General features: G+C 35.3%; 1 protein-coding gene across 6 annotated transcripts in view; it reads left to right on the plus strand.

Annotated features, from left to right (window-relative positions):
• Positions 1-24,947, plus strand: part of PHF14 (PHD finger protein 14) — a 163,028-nt gene that overhangs the window by 131,548 nt on the left and 6,533 nt on the right. The gene's annotated exons all lie outside the window — the stretch shown is intronic.

Here is a 24,947-nt window from a genome sequence, read left to right on the forward strand (position 1 = left end):
TTATATTCTTTTAGTATCTGATTAGTAAGTTAATATTTGGAATTAACTACAGCTGCTGACTGATGCATTATTTGTATAATAATTTATGTCTCATCTGAATTTAACCCATCAGTACTTGTGAGAAGGCAGATGTTAAGGAAAAGCTCAAATGCAGTCATGGAAAACAGAAATAGGAAGAAAGTTTAAAGAAGGCAAAATGGCTGACAGATAAGGATTTCAGGAAGGTGGAAAAAACTGAGAAGGATGTGAAAAGTGATGTTCAGAAAGAGTCTCAGACTTGCAAATGTGTGGAGAGACAACTTCTAGTAGGAGAAAGCAAAGACAATGTCATGAGTTGCCACACTACTTTGTATAAAGCGTAGTTTTTCCTGCTTACAGTTTGTTTTCTTTTTAGATAGGCAAGTCTGAATCTAACACTCAGTTACTAATGTCATCAGTTTTAACTTTGCGGGATGTCGTTTAATCACTTAGATGAGGCTTTGGCTTTCTTGTCCAGTCGTTCCTCTTAGTAGAAACAGTGGTGGAACTTTGAGTTCTACTCAACAATAGGGCAGGATGGCATCTGCTTCTCCTACTGCCTCCTTTCTTCCCAGCCTCTTTTCTTACTCTCAAATCAGCTTTAACTCTGTACGCTTGGGACAGTGTCCAGCTATGTGGCATATGACGAAAGCCACTGCAGAAATAATTAGCATGTTGGGTGTTTAGATTTAGATACCTGTGAAATTTTTGTACCTGTGCAGGATTCAGGGAAGTGTGTGTATTCACTGGTGTATTTCAGACGCAGAAATACTTCGGGTTATAAAATAACCAAACTGTGTTTAAAGTTAGAAAGATACCTTATTTTGTGTTTTCAAAAGCTGTGCAAACCTCAGTAAAATTCAAGTTCTGTAGTCTTGAAGGGTTGAATGATTTTGATTAGTATCCATACTAAAATAAGGAAGTTTCCTGCGTTGTATATATTTGTTGTATCCTAATTTCAGTGTCATTTCATTAGACCTTCTTAGCAGTTTCTTAGGAAACTGTAGAATGACACAGCTTTCATAGAATGCTATACTAAATGATATATGTTGGTGGTTTCCCTTGAATAGTGATGCTTTAAGAGGGAATTTTGTTCCCACTGTCCTTTGAAAATATAGAAGTGCACTATTGTTGGTATGCCCTGAGTCAATGCATTAAAATATATCTGATATCAAATGTTCTTTACCATGAACTGGTGAAAGACAATCCTCTGGACATGTTTTGATTACTTAAGATGCAGAGATTTTAAAATCTTTAAAATGTATGAATAGTCTTGTTTGAATAACACTGTAATCATTTGATAAAATTGAAAGGGTGATGAATTAGATTTCATGACCCTTACTTGGTTTTCTATGGCCGTTTTCACTGTGCCTCTGCCAGTTGCAGTATATTTAGTAAACATTTATATAGTTTTTTAGATGGAGATATAGTGATGAAGAAAGTGAAGTTTGTTAAAATAGTTTTGCTTTCCCTTTTTCATGTAGTGGCTGAAGAGCAGTACAGGGGAGGCTGTGTCTTGATACCATTTCTCATAAGCACTGCTTTCATCCACAGGGAGTGATGGTGTCAGTGGTAGATTATCTAAGTAAGAAGAGATGAGTTTTGACAGTTCCTTAAACCTGAATCTCATAAGAGGCATATCCTTTTCTTTAATTAGAAGGAAGATAGAAATACATGAGTTATGTGTATTAATTTCCTTTGCCAATCCCATGGCAAATCAATTAATCATGTTTTAATAGTATAAGCCTAGGGGCTAGCAGAGCTGTTCTTCCTGAATGGCTGCATTGCCAGAGCAGTACAGATACAGATGAAATGCTGTGCCATTCTCTCTCTCTGGATAAAAAAAACAAATTAAACAACCAACCAACCCCCTGCTTTCCTTGCAAAACCCCCATATATCTATGTTTGAAGCATTTTAGGGTGAAGTCTGAGTGGCGCAATGGTAGCATACGAACACAAACAGCTTATGCATCTGTGGTGCTTTCTGAGTGCTGTATTAAAACTATAAAAGCTGTGCAAAGTACTTTGATTCTCAACTAAAGAAAGATTAAGGTGGGTATCCATTAATCTGTTTCTGAACTATTAGACATTCAGTGCTTGCAGTTTTCTGGATAGAGACCAGACTTCTCTCCATTAGTAATGCACGGCTGAGGTATAGTGTTTTCTTTTATAGAAAGAGGTATGTCCCACACTTAAGTCACCTGCCATTAGTCATAAGTATGGTGCAAGTGGCTTAAAAGGATTATAGAACTCAGTGTTAATATCATTGTATTATGCTTGGAAAAGCTGGGGGGGCTGTCTGCATTATTTCATACATGAGCAAAGGGAACATTTCTCAATTTTTATGAACACGATTAGCAACTAATACTATCTTTTTTTTCTGGAGTTGTATTCCTTCCTTGATCTCTGGATAAAACCTTTCCCCACAAGTACTATTCAAGTTCATATGGAAAGAGGTTTCATTTGAAACCCAAACTGTAAACTTCATCAGCAGAACATCCTTATGCTACTGTATTACACTGAGGTGTTTACTTTTTAAACAAAGTATGATGGAACATGTTCTGAAAGAATTGAATAAAAAGTAATTCTATGGCAAAGCTTGTAATAATGCTTGTGATATTTTCTCCATCTACTATTATAAGAAGACTGTTAAATAATTGGATTTCCATCACCAACATCTTCCTTTTGAGAAAATAACTCAATCATCGTGTAGAATAAGCATTGGCAAGAGGTCGAAAAGATGGTTTGCATTCTTAGAGAACAGAAGAAAATATCAGAGAAAGTATACATTTGTATATCTATGTATACATATAAATACAAAGCTTTTATGCACATGCTTGTGAAAAGGCTGTGCATTCTTTTCTAAAGTTCATAGGCATAATAAAATTTCCCCTCTGTTCTGTGTAGCTGCTAGCCTGAACTCATTTAACAGAAGAATTGTGTCAGACTGTTGTTCTATAAATATGTTGTTCTTCCTGACACACTGGTAATGGCAAAAACCCCACAGTTACCCACATAGGGTGAGTTGGACTGCGTATTTACTCTTGAACACTAAATTTTTCACTTCTGAAGAGCTTTGCCATTTAGAAAAGTCGTTGGAAATTTCCGTACTGTATGGGCTTAGCAGATTATTTCTGATGAAAAATCATAAGTGATAATTTACCAGTTATTCTGTATAGTAGATAAATTATCCCTCCTTATATCAATAGTTGTAGGGCTGTGATTTTGAAACAGAGGTTGATTTGTGCTCTGAACCTGCTGCTGCAGTGATATCAGGATGTTCATTCTGTACAATATCGCAAACACTATATGGCGTACTTTAACAAAGAGAAGAAAACGTTTTAGGTTATCCATGGAATCCATCCCCTAGTAGATATAGGATTTATCCCTCCAGTGCATTTATTATTACTTTGTTCTGGTTTTAAAACTTCTGAGAAATGATAGTTTTCGCACTTTTGGAATATTTTCCTTCACAGTCCTGTGCAGAGCACCTTAGAGAGTATTTATTGCATCCCTTCACTTTGTTTTTTTTTGAGTAGCAATAGAAAGTTGCAACAGATCACAAGTCTGGAATTGCTGTGCATTTAGACTATTTCTTGGACCTCTGATCTGAAGTCAGACTCATTAAAGAGAGGACTGAAATTTGGTTACTTGGCTGAAATGTGGTGATTTGGCCCATGATCCAGCTCCTCATGTCAGAGTATGGGTTCCAAGCATTTATCGAAACAGTGGAGTTGAGTCACCTATTCAGATCATTTGACACTGGGGAGAGCTGTTTTATTTTACTTTTTATGCTTCTAGAAGTAATTATTATGATTACTGTAGTTCCCATTAATATTTCATAACCAAAGTGCTAAGCCACATGCCTAAAAAGCCTTAGAGTCTCACTGTGTTAAAAGTGAATTAATAATGAGCGGAGAAGAGAACGTAATACCTTTGACTACTGAAGTGATTCCTCTGTAAAATAAACTGGGAAATACAGTACGCATGGAAATGCTCTGGAGTTAGGAATTCATATTTTCCGTCTAATCTCTTCACATGACTGTTTTATGTAATCTTCTTAATAACAAAACATAGAGGTCACAAAATGGCTTGAAAATGCTGTCATGCAGTTCTGCTTTTGAAGTCAAACTTTATTTATGTGTATTTAAGCTTAAATGGCTGTATGGAATGAGGGCTCTTCTTAGAAGAACATTATTAATTAAAAAAATTAATTGGGTCTGTTCAGAATTTCCACAAATCTAAGACATTTTTCTTTATTTAACCTTTTCACAGTCTCTGCCCGTCTTTAAAGTACATTCAGTCCTATATCATCTGCTACTCAGGAAGGTATTTAATACATGACTTGGCGTCATTTGCATTATACAAGAAGATTAACTTTACAAGCTCTGCTATTAATCTGAGTAGCTCTACATATTGACCTATGAAAGAACATAATTAAGTTAGCTTAATTAAGTTAATTAATTGTTACACTCTGATGAATTTACCATTGAGAGGAAATTAAAGGCAAATAGAAAATGGCATTCATTGGTTTGAAATAATATTTTAAAGGATTTTACAAAGATACATTATATTTAGATGACGAAAATATCTATTTTGTAGTAACCAAAGCAGATGCAATTAAAAATGTCAAAAGCTAAGAATCCCTGCAGTATTCTCTCTTATACTGCCATATTTCTAAAAGCAATAAAAACATGCTAGAAATTTAGAAAATGACTGTTGAGGTTTTTTTTCCCCAATACCCAAACAATTGAATTCAGAAATTGACACCACTGTCTACACATGGACTATGGAGAAAGGCACACTAAAGAAGTCAGATAAGTGTTATCATCTGATATCACACTCTCCTTTGGGGGAGAGAAAAGGCAGAATGATTGAAAGCCAGCACAGGGCAGCAAGCAGTACCCCATCAAAAGTACATACTCGCCCCTCATTCTCAGTAAGAATGTCTTTCTCTTACAATGATGGAGGGGAAAGGAGAGACACTCCTGGAATTTCCTCTGTCAGCTGCATTTTTGTTGTCAGAAGTGCCTGCAAGTACACTACAGGAAAATGCTGAGGGTTATAGCACACATCCTGTGCATGGACAGACCCTCCACATGGCTCCCACATCTGGGGCGCGTTCATCAATCTGGATATGCACTGATGTGTAAGCTGGACATCATCAATTCCAAGTAGCTATAATTAATAAAAAGTAAGAGAAAAATGGCCAAACATGCAAAAAATGGGCCACAATAAATGCTGCCAAATGAGCAGTTTATTAACCTCTGGGATTCATTAATTTTACCATGGCTTTAATTTGTAGTCAGCTTGTGTGAACAATTGCCTAGTACTTTTTTTCTTTTTTTCCTATGTATATATATTTTCTGCATGACATCCCTAGAGATTTTAGGATTTCATGTTTTCTTTCTGTTGTAAAAATGAGTATTTTAACTCAAGTGAAAACAATATTTTCCCTGAGGTATTATTATTTGACATTTCCAGATTACATGAAGGGGTCATTGTTTTGTGTATGCATTCTCTGACAAAAATAGCACCATTGAAAACAGGAAGCCAGTGGTATTTAGAATCAGTTGTGTACAAAATTTTATTCATATTCTGAAGAAAGATAAGTTGGAATTTCATTCCTTTCAAGAGAAAAAAAAATTTAAAAAAAATCTTTCCTTGAATTGTACTAGGTTCTTTTTTATTTGACAAAAAATAATCTAAAACATTCTTTAAAATGGATAGGATCAGAAAAAAACAATTAAATTACAGCTAATGTATATTTAATAAGACATATTGTTTTTCTTCAACACCTTCCCACAAAAAAAATAGTTTTAATTTTTGTAAATTCAATTTGAAATTCACATTTTGTTTTATTTGGTCACTTTAAAGTGTTATGGAGGTTAAACAACTTGTTATATTCTAAGAAGAAAGAATAGCTTTGATTTCAGCTTAAATGTCATGCTTTAAATCATGAATTTTTTTTTGGCCAGAGGAAGAGAGTGGGAAATGAAATGAAAAGTTAGAATAATGCAAGCTTTAGATGGGAAAATAGAAGCAAGTTGTACAAGTTGAAGGCTGTTTCCCACCTGCTGTATATTTTGATAGCTGTGCTGATGTCAGTGGACTTCAGTGTACCTATGTGCACTATCTGTTCAGCTATGGCTGGATTGTTTTGAGATATCCATGTTGTGATATGGTACGATGTCATATAAGCTACCAATGTCATTTGCTGTGTGGCACGTGTGATACACAATGGAAATTCTTTCCTGGAGGAAAGTCAATGTAACTCCTTTCTTCAATATGTCATGTACACACTCTTAATGTTCTTTTTTCTGCCTTTTCTGAGAGATTTTTATTTTCTTGCTAATCTTTAATATTTGAATGAAAAATTAAGCAAATACATTCTCTGGTCATTGTATGCAGTGTAAATATTAGACTTCACATTGCACTATGTTAACAAAGCAATGATTCTTATTCTAGGCAATATATAATGTCAGAAATTTTCTGATTCATTTTAATATGATGGGTTGAAAATATCATGAGAACCCTTTTAAGTTATTACAGTCTAGATTTCAGATAACGAAGCTTGAGCAGAGTTAAAAATTTCAATGTCATCTTTAAGGTAGAGAAGATAAGCAGAGGTCAGTCAGTAGTCATTAATAACGTAGGTTATATAGATTTTTCCCTACCCAGTTGTTTCAGGGTTATCTCAGAACTGCAGCACAATCCCAACAGCATCCCAATGCTGCTTCATCGAAGTATTGTTTCTGTAAATTTCTCTCAGTGTTAAGCAGAATATTTAGATGTTGAAGAGTTCAATTTACCTAAATATTTTAGCACAGTAAGATTAGTGATTTGTTATTTACTAGAATAGCTCATTTTGCTAATTATGTGTATTTTTGTGGTAGTCATATATGCATTAATCTACCATAATTAACAGTAATTTAAAGCTAAAGTTATGTTAACATCAAGTATGTATTTTTTGAAGACTATGATGTAGATTAACACACACCATTATCTTTCATAGCCTTTATTGAACTGCTAAATCCTTCTTAAGTGAAGTTTTCTTACTATTAATTCTTTATATTTTAGAAGTGGCTGCTCAGCTATCTTAGACTCCCAAACCCTCTAGATTACCTTGAATACCCAGAATTACATATTCTAAGCTGTTGTTATGGGCTTTGTTTTATTTAGAAACTGTGAAAATGTTACTGAAAATACAGTTAAATTCAGAGAGACTTCAACAGTGAGGAGGAGTGGTATCTTTGGGGAGTCAGTTCTCCATTACCCAGTCCTCATGTGTTTGATAAGATTTTTCTGTATTTATCCATTCAGAAGGAGCACTTTTTCCTCATTTTACAGCTCTCCTCTTGGTTTACCCTACAAGAGTAGGCTTGTCATATTTGGATTGTTCAGCAGATTGACTAAAATTAATAGCTACTGCTTAATGTTGTAACTAATGAAAATCCTGCTCTTTCTTCTGCAAATTAGGATCAATTGCTCCTTTTAAGATTTTCAGACGGGTGATTAGTTACACAAAATTTAGACTGTGATTTGCTATCAAGCACCATAGGTGCTGGAATGCACAGAAATTGGTATGTGTGTGCTTACATCCTTGTGAAATTTCATTGTGATGTTTACCAGAATAAATCTTCTCAGATTATTAGTGCACAGAGGTGTATCCACACCTTGCTTGTTGGGAAACTATCACTGTTGGTTTGGATTCAACAAGGTATAGGGAACCGTGTTCAAATCTAGGATTCTAACGTGAGCATCCTCTCTCAAAAGCAGAGTAAATTTAAGTAGTAGGTTCTAGTTTGGGGGAAATTTCTAATCAAAATTCCAAAATGTAGAAAGTTGCCTGAAATCTGTACAGTGGAATGACAATAGCATTGTTCTCTGTATGATTTCCAAACCTTCAACTGTACTTGACTCCACTTTTCTTCCAATATTAAATAGACTTTTTGTGTTTAGGCACTTACTAGAAGTAAACTCAGTTAATCCAATATTGGTCACAGAAGGTGGATATTATGAAGTTAAATATCCATATTTTAGGAGGATAAAGACAGGCCTTTAGAAAATACTTCCTTAGAAAAGTGTAAAAAATTAAACACAAAGTCAAAACAAGGTCATATTTGTTCTAATGTAGCTCTGAATCTCAGGGTTATAATACTCAAAATGGCAGACAAGATATGAAAAAGTAGGCAGCATGAAGAAAGAGAACATAAAGAAAGGAGCAGAGTTTTTTTCTGCATTTAAAATGCTTATTTTTATTCTCATTTTCTGACAGTTTTTATTTATACAGTTAGCTCTGGGAAAAAGATCTCGGTAAGTCAGCATTTAAAAATGGAGTCACCCATAGAATATAATTTGTGTGTGTGCATGCTGTGCAAAATTTTAAATGTTTTTTTCTGCAAAATGTTGCTTCTTTTAACAGCCTTTTTGTAGTTTCAAGGGTGGTATTTGAAATGGGGATAGAAGCAAAAATGATGCAGTGTCATTCAGAGCCTGTAGATAATCCAAAAGTCACCATTCATATTTTAGCCTGATAAGCAGCAGAGTAAAAATAACCCAATTTTGAAGTCATGTTGTTACTTGAGAAAGCTTTCAGTGTCTGCAGAGACACCAGGTTATTCAAAAAAGTGGAAGCACATTAAAAACTTACAAGAAACCAAACCCAACCCCTGTTCCTGTAAGAAAGATTGAGTAGAGGAAACTTCATTCTTCACCACAAGCATGACACCTTGCAAGATCTTTCCTCATGCCATGGAGGGAAACACATTTAACTCCTCCATCCCTGTCTCAAGATCTCATGTAGAAACACTGAACATTTAGAGAAAATTCAAAAATAAACTTTTATTTTAATTATTTAATTCCACCTTAATTTAATTATTTAATTCCACCTTTCTAAGATAGAATGGTGGAAGAAATTGTAGTGTTCCTTAAAATAATATTACTATTCCTAAAGTCTACATTTTCTCCTATGCTAAGTATTTCAGGTGAAATTTGTTTATCTCAAAGTTATTGTATTTGGTAATAACATTTAATTTGGGAATCTAATAGGGATAAATTGGTTTGTTTTTGCCTTCATCTTGCAGTCTTCCCTGGGCATCTACCTGTGGCCATTGAAGGCAACAAGAAGCTGGGCTAGATAAACATTTGTTGCTACCCTGTGCAGCTCCTTACTTCTTTATGCCAAAAGTTAAACTGACAGTGTCTGGGTGGAGTGATGAGGCCAAGAAATAGCATCAAAAATTAAAACATTTCAGATACATCACTGCTTTTGTGGTGTGGTTTCAGGTTTTTTTTTCCTGCTAAGTTAGCATCTATGAATTGTGTTTTATAGTTCACTGTTTAATACAAACGTAACACATTGAAAAGATAGCTTAGCCAATTTTTCTAGAGTATTATAGCTTTAGAACTTCTTGATTTTTATTTACTGAATTAATGCTACTTTATTTTCATTTAAATCAATATGCATTTTAATTTGAGTTTAATAAGTAAGGGGTCTTTAAGTTACAGTCTATGAAGCTCCCATGAGACAATTTAGCAAATAATTCTGTGCAAATATATATTATACCTTTTTCATGGCAATCTTACTATGCTTGTCATTTTGAGTATTTATTTTTAGTTCCATAATTTGTATTGTGAATGCAGTTTTGCAGTCAGGGCTATATGGTTAAAAGCACTGAATTAAAAAAAACGATCGTTACCTCAGCGACTTCCTTTTCTAGTATAAAACCAGATGTTGTGGATAAAAATAATATTAAAAAAACAAGTTGTATTAGTTCTGTTTACTACATTTTGGCTAGGGTTTGCACTTCAGAGGAGAGACTTTCTGTTTTTAAAAGGAAAGGATGATAAAACTGATAATATTGTTTCAAATATTCAGAAATGTCACTTTTTTTCCTACAGAGTTTATTTTTCAGCAAATTATAATAGCCTCTACTTCTCTGCATCACATAATGGAATGAAGGAATTCCTAGTCTTATTAATTAGTAAACTTAAGCCAGAGAAGTATTGCACAAATAAGCTGGGATAATGGAATGCTGTTTGCGTAAATATTTTTCCAGCGTTAAAGCACATCATTAATAGACTTTCTCAAATCAGACCAAGGATCTGTATCAAGCAGCTTCATCATCCATGTAGTCATGATGTGGATGTCATCAGAAATCACTGGGCTTAAACACTTACCAGCTCAATATGATAAAATGACTGCATTTTTATTTACACAATAACCTCAAATCCTCATATTAAAAAGTGGCAAATTTTTTTGCCCTTTGCTGTTCTAAGTGTGACACATGTAACAGTTATTCATCATTCCATAATGGATCATTTTTATCAGAGCCTTGTGTCTCTTCTGTATACGTAGAATAAATATTTATGTTTTCTCATTTTTCTGAACTAGAAGATACTGATAGAATAGGTTTGAAGTGTCAGCTATAATTCATTGCCTGCAAAGAAAAGCTTTATACTGATACTGTGTGAAAGGAAAAGAATATCTAAATCATTTCAGCAGCAAGCTTATAACCAAGATAATATCAGCATTTTCCTTCTTGAAAATATATCTGCCATAAATTAAAGGAGGTCTTCAGTATTTTATTAAAATGCTTCTGACAAGTTTAACCCCATCTTCAACAGGAATGTATCTATGAATACAAAAACCTTCTTTTAAAAAAAAAGTGAAGGTCAAGTGAAAGTTAAAACAAGCTTGTGGTAAACTTTAGACTAGTTCAGCAAATATGTTGTGTGGAACACAATAACACATTATGATGACTATTTAGTATCAATCTAGAGCTACACATTTTATTGTTATAGAAAGCTTAAGATATATTTAGCACTTGCTATTTTGTACAATAGTAATATAGTTTGCAAAAAACCCATGAAATATGTGTATACAGAGTATATTTGAATGAACTCTTAATTTAGTTAAAATTAGCCTTAGCAGTAAATGTAATAGAGGAGGTGCATATCACAGTATGTAATTATGTTTAAATATACACATAGCAAAGTAATTGGGTTAATAAGAATATAATTAGAATTCAAAATATGTTTGTAATGAAGCATTTTATACACAAATACTATGGTTCAGTGTCTTAACAGATTTTCAGCTATGCTTCTAGTTTCTTTAAGAAGAAAGTGCAGGAAAGTGTTGGTACTATTTGTAGTGAAGTAATGGCACAAGAGAAAAGTTGTATGTGATGAAACCCTGCACCTGTTTTGCAGAATACATAGCTGTCCCTTTATTAATTTTTAAGACCATTTTATTTGAAGTACTTTAAAGGGTCATATACTGCCTTTCTCTAACAAGGGGAGAAATGTACCTGCTTCGCATTCAAGGGCGAGTGGTTAAGTTTCATGCTTTCTTTGTGAGTGCTCCTTCCCCAGCCTCCAGCAGCAGCACCTTCCACGTTTACAGCCACTTGCTCTGTTTCTTCAACTGCAGCTGGAGAGTGCACATCTTCTGGGAGAGGTGCTCTTCAAGGCACTTGGTCAGCAGAGACATTTCTGCTCGGGATCCAGTCCCATCCTCCAAAGACCCAAAACAGCTTTGAAACAGCTTTTTGCAAATAAGTAGAAAGCTGAAATGAAGTCTCAATGTTTCTAATGTGTATGGGAAACTTGATAATTGTTTTCTTTAAAAAAACAGATATTAAAAGACAATGTGAGAATGACAAAAACACAGAAGCAGTCCTTCATTTTGGAAGCAATTAGCATGTTAGGAAGGTCATTAATGTAAAGCTACGCATTTGTCCCTGCTAGTGACATGAATAAGCTGAGTGATCTTATGGTATTTATTTGCTGTTGTCAAATTGCATTAGCATCTTAGGCATGGTAAGAATGTCATTAACATGAAACAAAAATTAATTACTATGATAAGGCAATAAAACTTGTTTAATACTTCATGATCAGTAGCTTGAAAGAAACTTGTAATTTCAATTTTAATTCTTTCTGTAAGTATTTCCAGTTCCTACAGACTCTGAATCTTTTCCTTTAGTGATAATTTACAGATAGAGTGGAATTTACACTTGGATGGGTACTCTGTAAAAATGAAGTGTTAAGGGTGACTCCATTTACATGCCACCTGTCCTTGCCATAATGTTTTTAACATATGTATTAGAGAATTGTTGCACTACCCCATCCTAAAATCAATGTGGAAGATAAGGGTGATGACTTATGTTCTGGGCATTTTTTCTACTGTCCACCAAGTGCATCTTTTGTAAGCAAATTTTCTAACTAAGAGAGCTTAAATGCAGAAAAGGTGAATCTGAGTCGCAGTTGTTGACATCAACAGCAGTTGGGTATCAAACTGCACAAAAATTAATTGATAAGCATCTTTTTTAAGCTTATGCTGTTTATGTATACTGAATTTTGGTCACCCACCTCAAGAGGCCTCAAAATAACACAGTACTTGAACCCAAACAGCTGCCTACATGCTGGATGAAAACCTTCTTTAACTGGTAGGTTTCACTGCTTGTTAAAGAGAAGCAATGGAATAGATCACATTTGTGTCTATAAATTCTACACACTCAATTTATAAGCAGCATCAGAGTGGAAAGATTGTTGTTTTCTGGACAGCACACAACCATTTACATTTTGTTTTGCCCTGCAGATTCACTGGGTCCTCTTACCTTACAAAGAATCTAAATTAATAGTCATACAGGCAGGAAGTCAATTGAACTGCTCCATTTTCCACCAACTTCCCTATGTGAGATTGAAAACTCTTTTTTAAGGTAAAAGCTTGTCTCTCAGTGTTGTTCTGCTCAAAATGAAGACATTTGATGTTGAAAATAAACCTTGACTAGGTGGACAACACAATTCAGAATCAATGAAACTCAGCATTTTATTCAAAAAAATAAAAAGATCTGTCTGCATCTGTATGAGTCTACTTTTGGAAAACTGTCTAGAGCTTTCAGTTGCTTGCATGCAATCAAATGCACACTAAGAAATTAGAGTTCACAACAGCCCATCATTTTTTCATTTGAAATATCTGTTTCAGTATAAGAGAGATACTATAAGGGGATATGTCTTGTATTGAAGTATGAGGTCGTACCTGTTGGAAATCAGGTTGCTTACATTAGGCTGGCAGATGTGTTTGGCTTTTGGCTATGAAAAGGCATGCTAACAACTTCACATTCACAACGCATCTTTCAAAGAGTTGGCTTCTGGTATACTGCGGAACAAGTTCATCAGACAAAAACTGTATTAGGCTACCAATACATATAGTTGCATATAGCAGAGGCTTTTCTGGCTCTGGAATAGCCTCAGTATCTTCTGTTCCAAGGAAGTGGATACATCAGATGAATAGATTTAATTAGAAGGCAGCTTTTTGTGCTTTAACATGGAAGTACTGAGAAATACTTGGTTGTCTTTATTCCTTCCTGAACCATGGGAGCTTGCCTATGTTGCAGAACAAATATGATGCCTTCATGGCAGATTGAACAGCACACTGGCTGCTGCTACCTTCACATTTTCCGAACATACAGCAATACTTCTGAGGCAAGCAAACTCCAGGTTCATATAATATGGTAGACTTTGACTACTGGTGATTTCTGAATTTCAGCATGAGAACTCACATCTTCGCAATGGTCTGTGAGGAGCTTGCTTCCCATTTTCCAGCACCAAAAGAACCTTCACTAAGGAAGCCTACCATTGGTCAGAAGTAAAGCAATAGTGCTCTTTTCATAATAGCGTTCCATCTAGCTGTAAGTATATGGCTTACAAATTTCAGCAAGTCAGCCAGTCTTACATTTCCATTTCAGTGGATATATTCAGGAGGAATATACCTAGGGCTTTCTGAAGTGCTAATTTCTTAGACCACATATGCTTGAGTGTGCCTCTCAGAGAGTATGAAAAAAAATGTTAACTGCAGAGTATCAACTGCTTGATTTTTCAGGGCTTCATACATCACTGGTTCATAAACATTAATGTAGAAAGCAGGAGAATGATGCAGTAGCCAAGCTGTTGAGGAGATACAACCATTCATTTGTTTGGACAGGTATGACATTTTGTTGTCAATTGGCTCTTCTTGCTCTTCCCTGCCTTAGGTTATGAAATAATATGCCCTGGGGAAGCAAAATTCAATTATGCATTAAATATTTTTGGATTAGTCGGGAATATGCACCTGGCTTGGTGAAAGCAGGATAGTTTCATTTATAAAAGTTAGTTAGAAAAATTATCTCAGTTGATGTAAGTATTGTCACAACCTGCTGTATTCCTCAGAAAGTCTGTAACATTTGAGATGAAGGCTGCTATTATCACTGTTAGGATCTAAATCTTTTTTCAGAGTGATGAAACATTCATGTCAGTTAGAATCATAGAACAGTAAGGGTTGGAAAGGACCTTAAGATCATCTAGTTCCAACCCCCCTGCCATGGGCAGGGACGCCTCACTCTACACCATGTTGCCCAAGGCTCTGTACAACCTTGAACACTGCCTGGGGTGGAGCATTTATCACTTCTCTGGGCAAACTGTTCCCGCGCCTCACCACCCTCATGGTAAAGAACTTCTTCCTTATATCCAACCTGAACTTCCCCTCTTGAAGTTTAAACCCATTACCCCTTGTCCTATTGCTACAGTCCCTGATGAAGAGTCCCTCTCCGGTATCCTTGTTGGCCCCCTTCACATATTGGAAGGCTGCTAAGTTCTAAAATATTTAAAAATTTGGCTTATGAAGGCGATGATAGAAATCTGTCACTGTGTCCAAAAAGGATTTAGGGGCAACAGCTGATGTAGCAGTTTATTAGCATATAGACCAGTACAATGCAACTACAGTTCTTCCAATCCACTAAATTTTTTTAGATATTGACAATTCCTTTTGCATGAAAAAACTGGAAGCTTGATTTTCTAGGTATGGAAGAAAAATGAAATACTGGAATGAATACTGACTGGTTGCTGCTAAACAAGGATTAGTGGTTAGTGTGGATGCCTCATTCCTGGCAGTATTCAAGGCCAGGTTGGATGGGGCTTTGAGCAACCTGGTATAGTTGCTTTGAGCAACCGCATGGCAGGGGGTTTGGAACTTTAAGGTCCCTTCCAACCCAAACCATTTTATGATTCAGTCATAGAATCTTCCCAAAGGAGAGAATAAGGACTGTAGTCAGGCAACTGCTGTTACTGGCTATAGAATAGGTAGCTGGACTGTCCTTTAAAACAAACAAAAAAGCTGAACACATAGAGTCAGTTTGAAAATTAATTTCTGTGTTGTATCCTTTCATCTGAAATGTTTTAGACTTTAGAAATGTTAGACTTTAGAAATGTTTCATCTGAAATCTTTAGACTCCCACTCATTCCTGGTGAGGTGGATAAAGTATGTTGCTCAACAGAAAAAAACTGTGGTTAAATATTGCTTGATATATTCCCTATCAAAAAACAGGACTTCTGGCTTAAAAGGTCCTTATGACACATGAATGAGTTGAAAATTATATTTGTCAGTGAAATATTCCATGCCTATGTCAACCATTACAAAATGGACACTGTAGGTGCTGGTTTTCTGTTTGGAACGCTTTGCCATAGTCCCCAAAGTGTTTCTAATTTACTTTTTTTTACCAAGAAAGACTAGTGCCTGTTTCAGTTTTTCCCCTTGGATTCCCTTAAATATCAGATTACAGGAAAAAATTATGATTCAGAATTTAAAAAAAAAAAAAAAAGCAGAACAATTGCTTTCTAGGAAAATCTCAGTCCCCGCACCTTGAACATACTTACAGGTGGTAAGCTGCTATTTCTACCTTATCGTTGTACCAAAAGAAGATGTTCTTTTAAGTAAATAGACAGAGAACAGCAACAAAGAAGAGCTTGTGTCTAAAGCAATGGATACCAAGAAGATTTTAAGTATTATCCTAAGGATCTTCAGAAACTGTCCTGGTTAAAAAGATGAGAATTTTGTGAAGTAAAGTGTGAAAGCTAGAAGGAAACAAGCTTGAAGATGGTGGAACATCTACCAGAGGGTAAATTTCTACACATGTTGAGAGTGCAGCAAAAGGAAATAGTTTGTGGGAGGAAGGTAGCATGGTCTTAAGACATTTTGTTTTCACCTGGTTTTGTCTAAAACTATTAATTCAAAACAAAACAAGCAGATGGGCATGGAGAAAATTCCCTTTTATTCTTTCATATAATGGATAAGACCTTGAAAAAAAAATTTTCGGACTTCACCCAAGGAGCAGGGAAGGGCTGTGTTGCGTTTAATGAAACTATTCAGACAAAATAAAAATCTTAGGTCTCACCTCAATCACTCAGGAAGAAGAGAATCACAAATGCAGCCTGTATTTTTACATAGGCCAGGAGTGCAAATCCTTTCATTAAGCAAGAATGCTAGCTTATTGCTGAAAGCCAGGGCAGGCAAAGTGCAGTTCAAATCACCTTGGAAGGAATATTGCCAGGAAATGTATTTTCGATTTTCTTGAATCTTCTTACTCCTTCCTGCACACTTTTGTCCTTAATTTTGAAATATTCTATATAAGCAAAACCCTTGTATCCTGTGGGAAATTTTAGAAATTATTAAGGAGAAATTTACCTTTCTGTACAGAAGCATGTAAAACTGACAAGTTTGGATATGCAAAAGAAACTACATTATGAAAATGTTTGGTTCACAAATGGTAGAAAATACCTTTTTCTTTTTGCTAGCAGTAGCATGGATCCCCAGACTACGGAATTGACTTGATTTGCATATCTTTGCTTATGTTTGTCGTATTTTCCCCCTGTGAAGGGACATAGGAGAGCTCCAGTTAGGTGCTGAAGATTGTTAAGAGTGAGCTGCCACTGAGCTCTGGCCCTCGATTCACTTGTTTTGTGCTTTCTGCATATTCTGAGTTGTAGGACTGTAATGCATTAGTTTATTTAAATCTGCTTTTAATTTGGGTAGATACTGTTTTATTTCTCCTGCTGCTGCTCAAGGCATGAGTTAAAGACAGAGACCTCTATGAACAGATACTAGTTTGGCTAGGATAAAAAGGTATGTGGCACTGAATATTGTGATGACAATACCTTACTGGTATGCTTTCATCATCTTTAAGTTGCTTAAAGAATGTTGAGGTTTTATTTTTTATTTAAATAACTGGTGAATCTCACTGTGCTGACAGAAAATCTGACATCATGTCCACAAGCAATAAGCAGCAACCTTGTGTTGCCTTTGAGTCATCAGTGGACCCAGAGTTTCTGCAAGGGAGACACTGTAATGCTTTTTTCTGGCCCTTCTTTGCCAAGATGCATGGATGGCAAGCCATCGGGTGTCTGCCATTTTCAGGACATTGTCCAAGTTGCTACCTGTGGTTGATCAGTCTAAGAAAGAAAAAAAAAAAAAAGCAGCAATGTTCATTGGCTAGGAAAGTATTGTTTTCTGTGGTAAGAAAATACAAATAAGGGTTTTCTGAATGGGCTGTTGGGTGGCTGCTTGAGTTATGCATGGGCGCTTGGCCTATAGAAAAGAGGAGATAAAACCTGCTAATGAGGAAACTCTTGCTGAAAAGGGTGGCTCATACACTTAAGGGCTACACCAGCAAAGTATCTAATGCTGTAATAACCTACAAATCCAAGCTATTCAAGTTGGGATAAGTGTTAGAATCAATTATTGTGACTCTCAATAGAATGCCTGTTCCTCTTCTTTTTCTCAGACTTAGCCTCTTACCTGCCTTGTTGAGTCATGTCCTTATGTATGATAATTATATCCGGTCATAACTAGTGCTGAATGCTGGTTCCTATGAAGCTGTCTATGGGTTAAACTTCTCAGTTAATGAGGAGCTGACTGTGTGGGATTGGATTACTGCCTGGATTAGCTTTCTAACACAATTCATTTCCAGGCATCCTCTTTCAATATTTTCACTACCCTTCAGTCTATATTAAGGTGGAAATTGGATTAAAAAGGACAAAGCATGAAGTCATTTGCTGAAGCAAACAGAGAGTTAGTGCCAAATTTTTTATAAAAGGATGCTGCTGAAAGGGCTGTGGGTCTCTTCTAATCCACGGAGAATCCCTCTGCCTCTGGATTTAATTTCCAAATACAATGCACAGGGGGTACATAAACCCCTGTTAAACAGTTCATTTTGTGCGTTTGTTTCTTGTTTGTTTACAGTATTAAAAATGTTGTTTTCAGCCTGGAACAATCCCATTCGTATAGAAATCACTTTGTAAATTTAAATACTGTATTAGTGACAGCTCTGTTTAGAGCAACTATTTTAACCTGTCGGGCAGTATCCGTAGCTGTCTTCCTGTAATTAAAGTTTTAAATGTATGAGAGAAAATTCTGCCTTTTATTTTTCTCAGTGCAATAAAGATTTTCAAGAGGAAGAATTGGTTATATGTAGAGGCAATACTCGTTACATCTGAAAACGTCATGTTCCCAGGGCAAAATATTCTTGGATGAAGAAGTGGAAGTGTAAGACTTCCACTGTACATTGAATAAACAGTTTGAATTGCAAGCACAAGGCAGGACATAAACGATGCATTTTAAAAATCCAGAATTGGAAATTAAATATCCACAAGTTTGTGCACCCAAAGATGCAATACTGGGCCACAACCTTAACAATTATCATTATATGATGCAAAACAGCCTAAATATGAAAGTATATACACGTAGAAAAAGCTCATCTAACTCAAGCTGATCACTGCAGCTTTCACAAAGAGGATGTTGACTACTCCACTTAAATGCTATTAGGATGTGGTCTTCCTTGGAGAGCAAGTACTTTTCCTTCTGCAAAGAGGTATAGACACATCGATTTCATTTGATTCCACTGGCTGATGTACTAGCGCTGACTCAGTAGTTACTTCCTGATTTCATTATGTTTTAAAAATTGGCTCCATTCTCTTTTCATCATTCCAAACCAGGCACCTTTTTTATGCATTGCTTTCTTACCGCTCTCAGAGCATCTTTCCAGTTAAATAATTTCCTGATGAAAAATAAATTTATATGAAGTAAAACTGGTTTTCATATGCTTTATGGCTTGCTGCATATTATGCAATATCCTGTATCATAAAATTCCTGTTATTAATGGTTGGGTTTTTTTCCTAGATACAAACAATGTGCATCAGAATTTAAAACCAGACAATTTCTTGCAATTTCTGCACTCATTTTGTGCCTTCTTTGCTTGTTTCAGAAAGAACAGCTGATGTTCTGCACTAGAAAAGTTAATGCTTTTAAAGCCTTCTGTACTTTCTGAATGTAATAACAATGACAGCACTTAACACTTACATAAATCTTTTCATGCACAGAGCTCCATCCTGATGTTGAAAGTATTATTATTCACATTTTACGGATAAGTTCTTTAATGTAGCAGCAAGTTCAATATCCACGCCCTCCAGGACAAATTTGTATTACAGTAGGGGGACAAATGTCAGAGATTTTAACTGAGAAATTCCTCATCTGAGTCTCAGACCTTGCTTTACTATGGGCACATGCATTATTTTTATCTTGGTTTCTGTTAGTGACCCTACTCTAGATTCTAAATCCTATTATGTACCACTCCTCCATTTCTTCCTCTTCTCCAGTGACATTTTCCAGCTCACTGGTTCTCTCTGCTTTCTCCACACTCCGCGCCTCATACAGGGAGTTCTCACCTTGATCTGAACTCTTTCCTGCACAGAAGCACACCTCTGCAGACTGACTCTTCAGGGCGCAGTACTCTTTTGATAAAATATCTGCAGTACCTGCCTGACTTTTTATGTCTGTCCTGTATAGTCAATTTGTTTTATAAATAAATATAAAATATTACTATGTGAAATAGTTTTAGATACATTTTAATGGTAATCACTTTTTAATCATTCTTCACTTATTAGCCATACTTGGCACAAAAATGTGATTGAGATATATGCCCATTATCCTGACCCACTTAGCTTTTATATTTTACTTGTCCTTTTCTTTCATCTTTTTTTCTTAACTGATTTTAGATTCTGCAAGATCAGACTCTCCAGATGTGTTTGTACAGTTTGTGGCATGATATGACTTGGCCAACAAGGTTATTAATTAATATTATAGTTAAATATTATATCTATATAGTAACATTTATCAAATTGAGCAGCAAAATCTTGAAAGGACTTAGAGACCTTTCTATATCTAGGTCTTAGCAGGCATCATTTTGGGGGTTTTGAATGGATAGAGGAAGAAACAGCTAGCAAAATTTTTCATGTTTTGCTTTTTTGAGAACTTACTTACCTCCTGAAAGGTTTTCTTGAATTTAAATGAATTAAATATCCTTCAGTTCACTTAAAGTCACAAATGGTTAATGCCAGTAACTGTAACTGATGCTAAGGAAATAAACAGCATTTGCTGTATTTTCTTCAGAGCCTTCATATTCTTAATAATCATATTTTAAAATTATGTTGGTAGATGAAATAGTATAATTACATGTTTCTTTCTAACTTTAAATGCTGATTTAAATGGCAGCACTACAAGCTTCTGTAGTTCTCTGTGTTGTGTTGTCTAAGGTACATCTTGATGAGAAGAAGCAGGCAAAAAGAGTTGCATCAAATACTAGGTAGTATTTGCACAGGAGAACATGAGCCTGTTTTTATTACATTACCTTTTTTTACTACCTGTTCTGTTTTGAGAGTAAAGGGGACATGTGATGATTATCTTAAATTATCAGTAAACAAAAAATAATTAAATAGTTACTAGCTGTTAATTCTTAGAATTGTGTTTCCTGGAGCTCCTGTATATGCAGAAAGAGAAAAGCCAGTGAATAAAACCAGACAAATAGATTGCAACTAAGTAGAATGAATGAATATGTAAGCTTTTGACTGATATCAGTAGCTAACCCTGAAAGTTTCGAGAGCAGCTGTTGTACAAGAGCAGAGAGCAGCAACTACCAAATATTGCTGTAGGGCCATTGCTGACCCTAAGTAAGGTGCTGGGCAGAAACTCTTTGGAGGCAGCTGCCTGACAGCAGTAGCCCTCTGAAAATAGCCTCAACTTCCTCTTAAATACTTGTAATTTAAATGCTATGCTTGATCCAGGGGCTGTTTAAATTCAGTTTTTGATTCCAGAGAAGCCTTGCTCTGCAGTATTTCATACATAACCCCAGTAAATAGTACTGTTCAGTTCAGTGATCAGATGAGTTGAATGTAACGATGCATGTATACGTGTTTTCAAGTTGTGGCCCTTAATGATTGTGAAGAATATTATGTCTTGGAAGCACTGTGATATAATGTAATGGGAGACAAAAAACCTTCTCAGTGAGTAGACGTCTGAGGAGTGGAGTTTAGTGATCTTCAACAGGAGTTTCAACAAATGATATTAAGTGGCTTCAGTGTTTTAAGGAAAAAGTAGATTAATAATGATTTATAATGTGAGCTGTGTAATAAGCTTTTCTACCATAAATATACAAAACACTAATTAGAGCCAAATTTCCCTTGCTTTGGGAATCTTTTAGAATATAGCTTTTCAGTAATCGAATCACATCAAAGTGTTTTTTCTCCCACTCTTCTAACAAAATTATGTGTGATTTGTTGGAGGGTGGCAGAGATGGGAAGCAAACTGTTGACAACCCAAATGATGACTTTGATGTAGTATAGTGAAACAGTAACTTCTAAGTTTATCAGAAAGAAATGAACCATGAACCTGTAAGGAACCCTTTTTGTGGTGACTACCTGCACTGAGGTGAGGTCTGTCAATTAATTTGATTCTAAGTTTTGAAAGGCAACTAATTTTTTTTTTTTTTTTTTTTTTTTTTTAAAAAGGTGAATAAATGTTGTTAGAGAAAAGGTTTTGGAAGGATATCAGAGTGTGTGTTTGAAGGCAGATCCTGCTTTTACAGGGCAGGTTTTTGCAGAGTTCCTTTTGACAATAGTATTACCTTAAATGGTTGGACATCGCTTTATTTCTGATGACACTTCAAAGAGTGTCATCAGATTCTGACATCACAAAATTACAGCGAAGCAACATCACTATCATGACAAATAACCAAAACATCCCTCACTATATCCACTGAATTGGGTAACATTTGACTTCAGAACCTCACTTGGAAATGCAAAGATGACCAGAGGATGAAGAGAACTCATTCTACTGTTAAACTTAATACATTCATTTTACTTCTTTTTTTTTTTTTTTCTTTTCATTTAGAAGCTGATCAGCTTGAAACTATTGAAACCTTGGTATATTTAATGTTACAATTTTAATACAAAATTGACTATGTCTTTATTACCAATACACCGTTGATGCTTCTAATACAGCTGAGTTATCTGTTGTATGAAACAGGACTGTTCAGGCATCACTACAGGATCAGAACAGTAAGTGCTATCTTCAAATACGGAAATAAGGTCAAAATACAAAACCAAACAAATTTGCAGGCCTTCCTTTGCCATCAAACCAACTGGATTCCAACTTCTAGAGCCATAGATTTCTTGTCTTCGATTTCTTGTCTTGTTTGATTTCAGGTCCATAGCCAAATATTTGTGTTATATTGTCAAATTAAAAGTATGTTTATACAGCTCGTAAAGGAGTGATTTTGACTTTTGGGTAGGTCTGCAGTGCTGGTGTTAATTTAGATTAAATCAGTGTAGGGAAGGTGTAGGTTTTCCATGGGAGATTGTACCTAGGTTGTTAGCAACTTCATGGATTGTGACTGAGTACAGGCATTCAGTGCTGCGACAAATATAAACCATTTTTTACGGTATTTACTTATATCACATTTTGAAAAAAGGTGGCTAACATAAAGGCCTTTGCTGTGTTGTTCAGATTCCTGTGTCTTCATATTAACTCCATTGAAAGTTCTATCTTTTATGCCTTGAGCCTGGACAGAATTTCATGGCTGTACTCAGGTGAAATGTTCTGTTGAAATACAAAAGAAAGGAGAAAAAAGCTTTCTGAATTGTTAGCTGTTACATTATAGCAATATTTTCATGTTTCCCAAGTTATTAAATTTAGAATACTGCAGTAGACTTTTTCTAATTAAATGTACATTTTCTTTTGTCATAAGGAAAGAAAAAACTTTGGTTGTGCTTTTTACAGTAATTTAATTAAGCATTTCCTGTAAGTTCATTTCAATATCTATCATGGCTCACTAAAGTTGGAATTCAGTATAGAATGGTAGATTAATTGCCCTTTGTCTTAGATGAAATAAGAATCCTAAATATGCAGAGTCATGAAATGTAATTGTGTTCCTCAATTGCTTATTCAATGCTTTGGAAACCTGAATCAAAAAATACTGAAAAAGAGGGCCAAAGGTTGTTAAATGTAGCGACTAACGCAGATTTTGAACTTTACTTAATGAACCGAGTGTTTATTACTATGAAATAAATGCACCGTTTAAAGAATTATGGTGGAAATGTAAAACATTAAAACTCTAATTAATTTTGGTCAGAAGCATGCAATGCACTCATTTTTCCTAAAACATTTTCATTAGGGTCTAGATTTTCCCTGTTATTGAGATAAATTTATGCCTTTCATATGGTAGTGCTTTCTTTTTTCTGTTAAAAACATGTGCTTCACTGATGTTTAGAGTGATGTCTTTCAGCTGCCTTCAACTATAGGCAACATGTCTTGTCTGTAGCTTACGGAAGCATTTTTTCTATAACCCAGTTGTGCCTACTTTTCTATTTAATGTTGTTAATCATTGCGGAAACAAAGAATATTCAGACCTCTTGATAAAAGGCTGTCTATAGCTAAACTTATTTGTGAAAACAGTTAAAGCGTGATAAAAAAATCTTCAGGTATCATTTAGTAACTACCAAGATACATGGATAGCCGAACAATTGAGCAGTTAAAAATTAGCCTCTTATTTGTATGGGGTTTTTTATTAAACAGTACTTAGAAATCAAATTGCTTATATGAGCTATTAATTTCTTATTGCTGGTGTAAGCACCTTTTGTTCTCATGTAGATTATTGTAAGAAGAACCCATTTTATGTTTAGTATCAAGAATACAAACATGAAGATGTTTTGCTTCTTACAATTTAGTAAATATATAGTGTAAATATGGTGGGAGTGTAGCCATGAATATTTAAAATCATCTTGATATGATTAGAATATGCCTTTCTAGGCTATGGAATGTTGTTCTGTAGTAGTATTATGAGTATATATAAAGTGAAACTTTCTGTTTTAATTTCCAATTCATAAAAATAATTATGTTGCCACATAAGTAGGAAATGCTATTGTGGTTTCCATATATATGTTTATATATGCACAGATGTAAGTATTATATTTGAGTGACAAATTTGCCTTACAAAGGATCTAAATCAGGACAGTGCCAGACTTGAAGTCTTGAAAAGCAAGGCAAGTGTGAGCTCTGAGACTGGGGTGGAAATTGAGGAAGCCCATCCCATACAGGCACAGTACAATCCCGTTAAAAGTTGCTTTTCATCTATTTCTTAGTTGATGTTTCCAGTTCATGATATCTAAGCATTTATAGATATAGTCTAAAGTTCATAAAACCAAACCTTTTAAGACTCCAATTGTTAAAGAGGAAACATTTTCCTCTACTTTCTTCAAGGAGAACCAGCTGAACTTGAAAAACAATGGTTGGGTTTCAAGCACCACCTGCCCTGAACAACATCCCAACTGTAGTGGCAGTCAGCCAAAAGGGCCACTCAGTGGAATGACTGCCTCCTTAAAAAGAGAGAAACAGATGGAAGATTTGAAATCTGGCATGAAATTCCACTTCTGTACTAAGTGTTAAATGAAATTTTGACTCTAAGGGCTCTTGCGATGGTACATTTATCTGTATAATCAGAATTAGAAACAAGGAAACAGAAAATACAGAACACTGACAACTATTTCAAAAAGACTTAAAGTTCTTGTACTAGTGCAAGTTAAAGGGGAGTTTGTGATAAACATGCAGCTGCTTGTAGCTTCTGTAGTATAAAAGTAGTTCTCCCAGTCTTGCATTGCCACCTAGAGCACGATGCCGTGTACTGCATCGGTGAAGGAGACTGACAGCTAGACGTTGCTCTTTTTGCTGAACAAAATGTGGTGGAGAGCTGCTTCCAGTTAATTGATGTCATGTTTACTTACATTAT

The sequence above is a fragment of the Strigops habroptila genome, chromosome 1 (assembly GCF_004027225.2).
Source record: "Strigops habroptila isolate Jane chromosome 1, bStrHab1.2.pri, whole genome shotgun sequence".
In the NCBI taxonomy this organism is placed as follows: Eukaryota; Metazoa; Chordata; class Aves; order Psittaciformes; family Psittacidae; genus Strigops; species Strigops habroptila.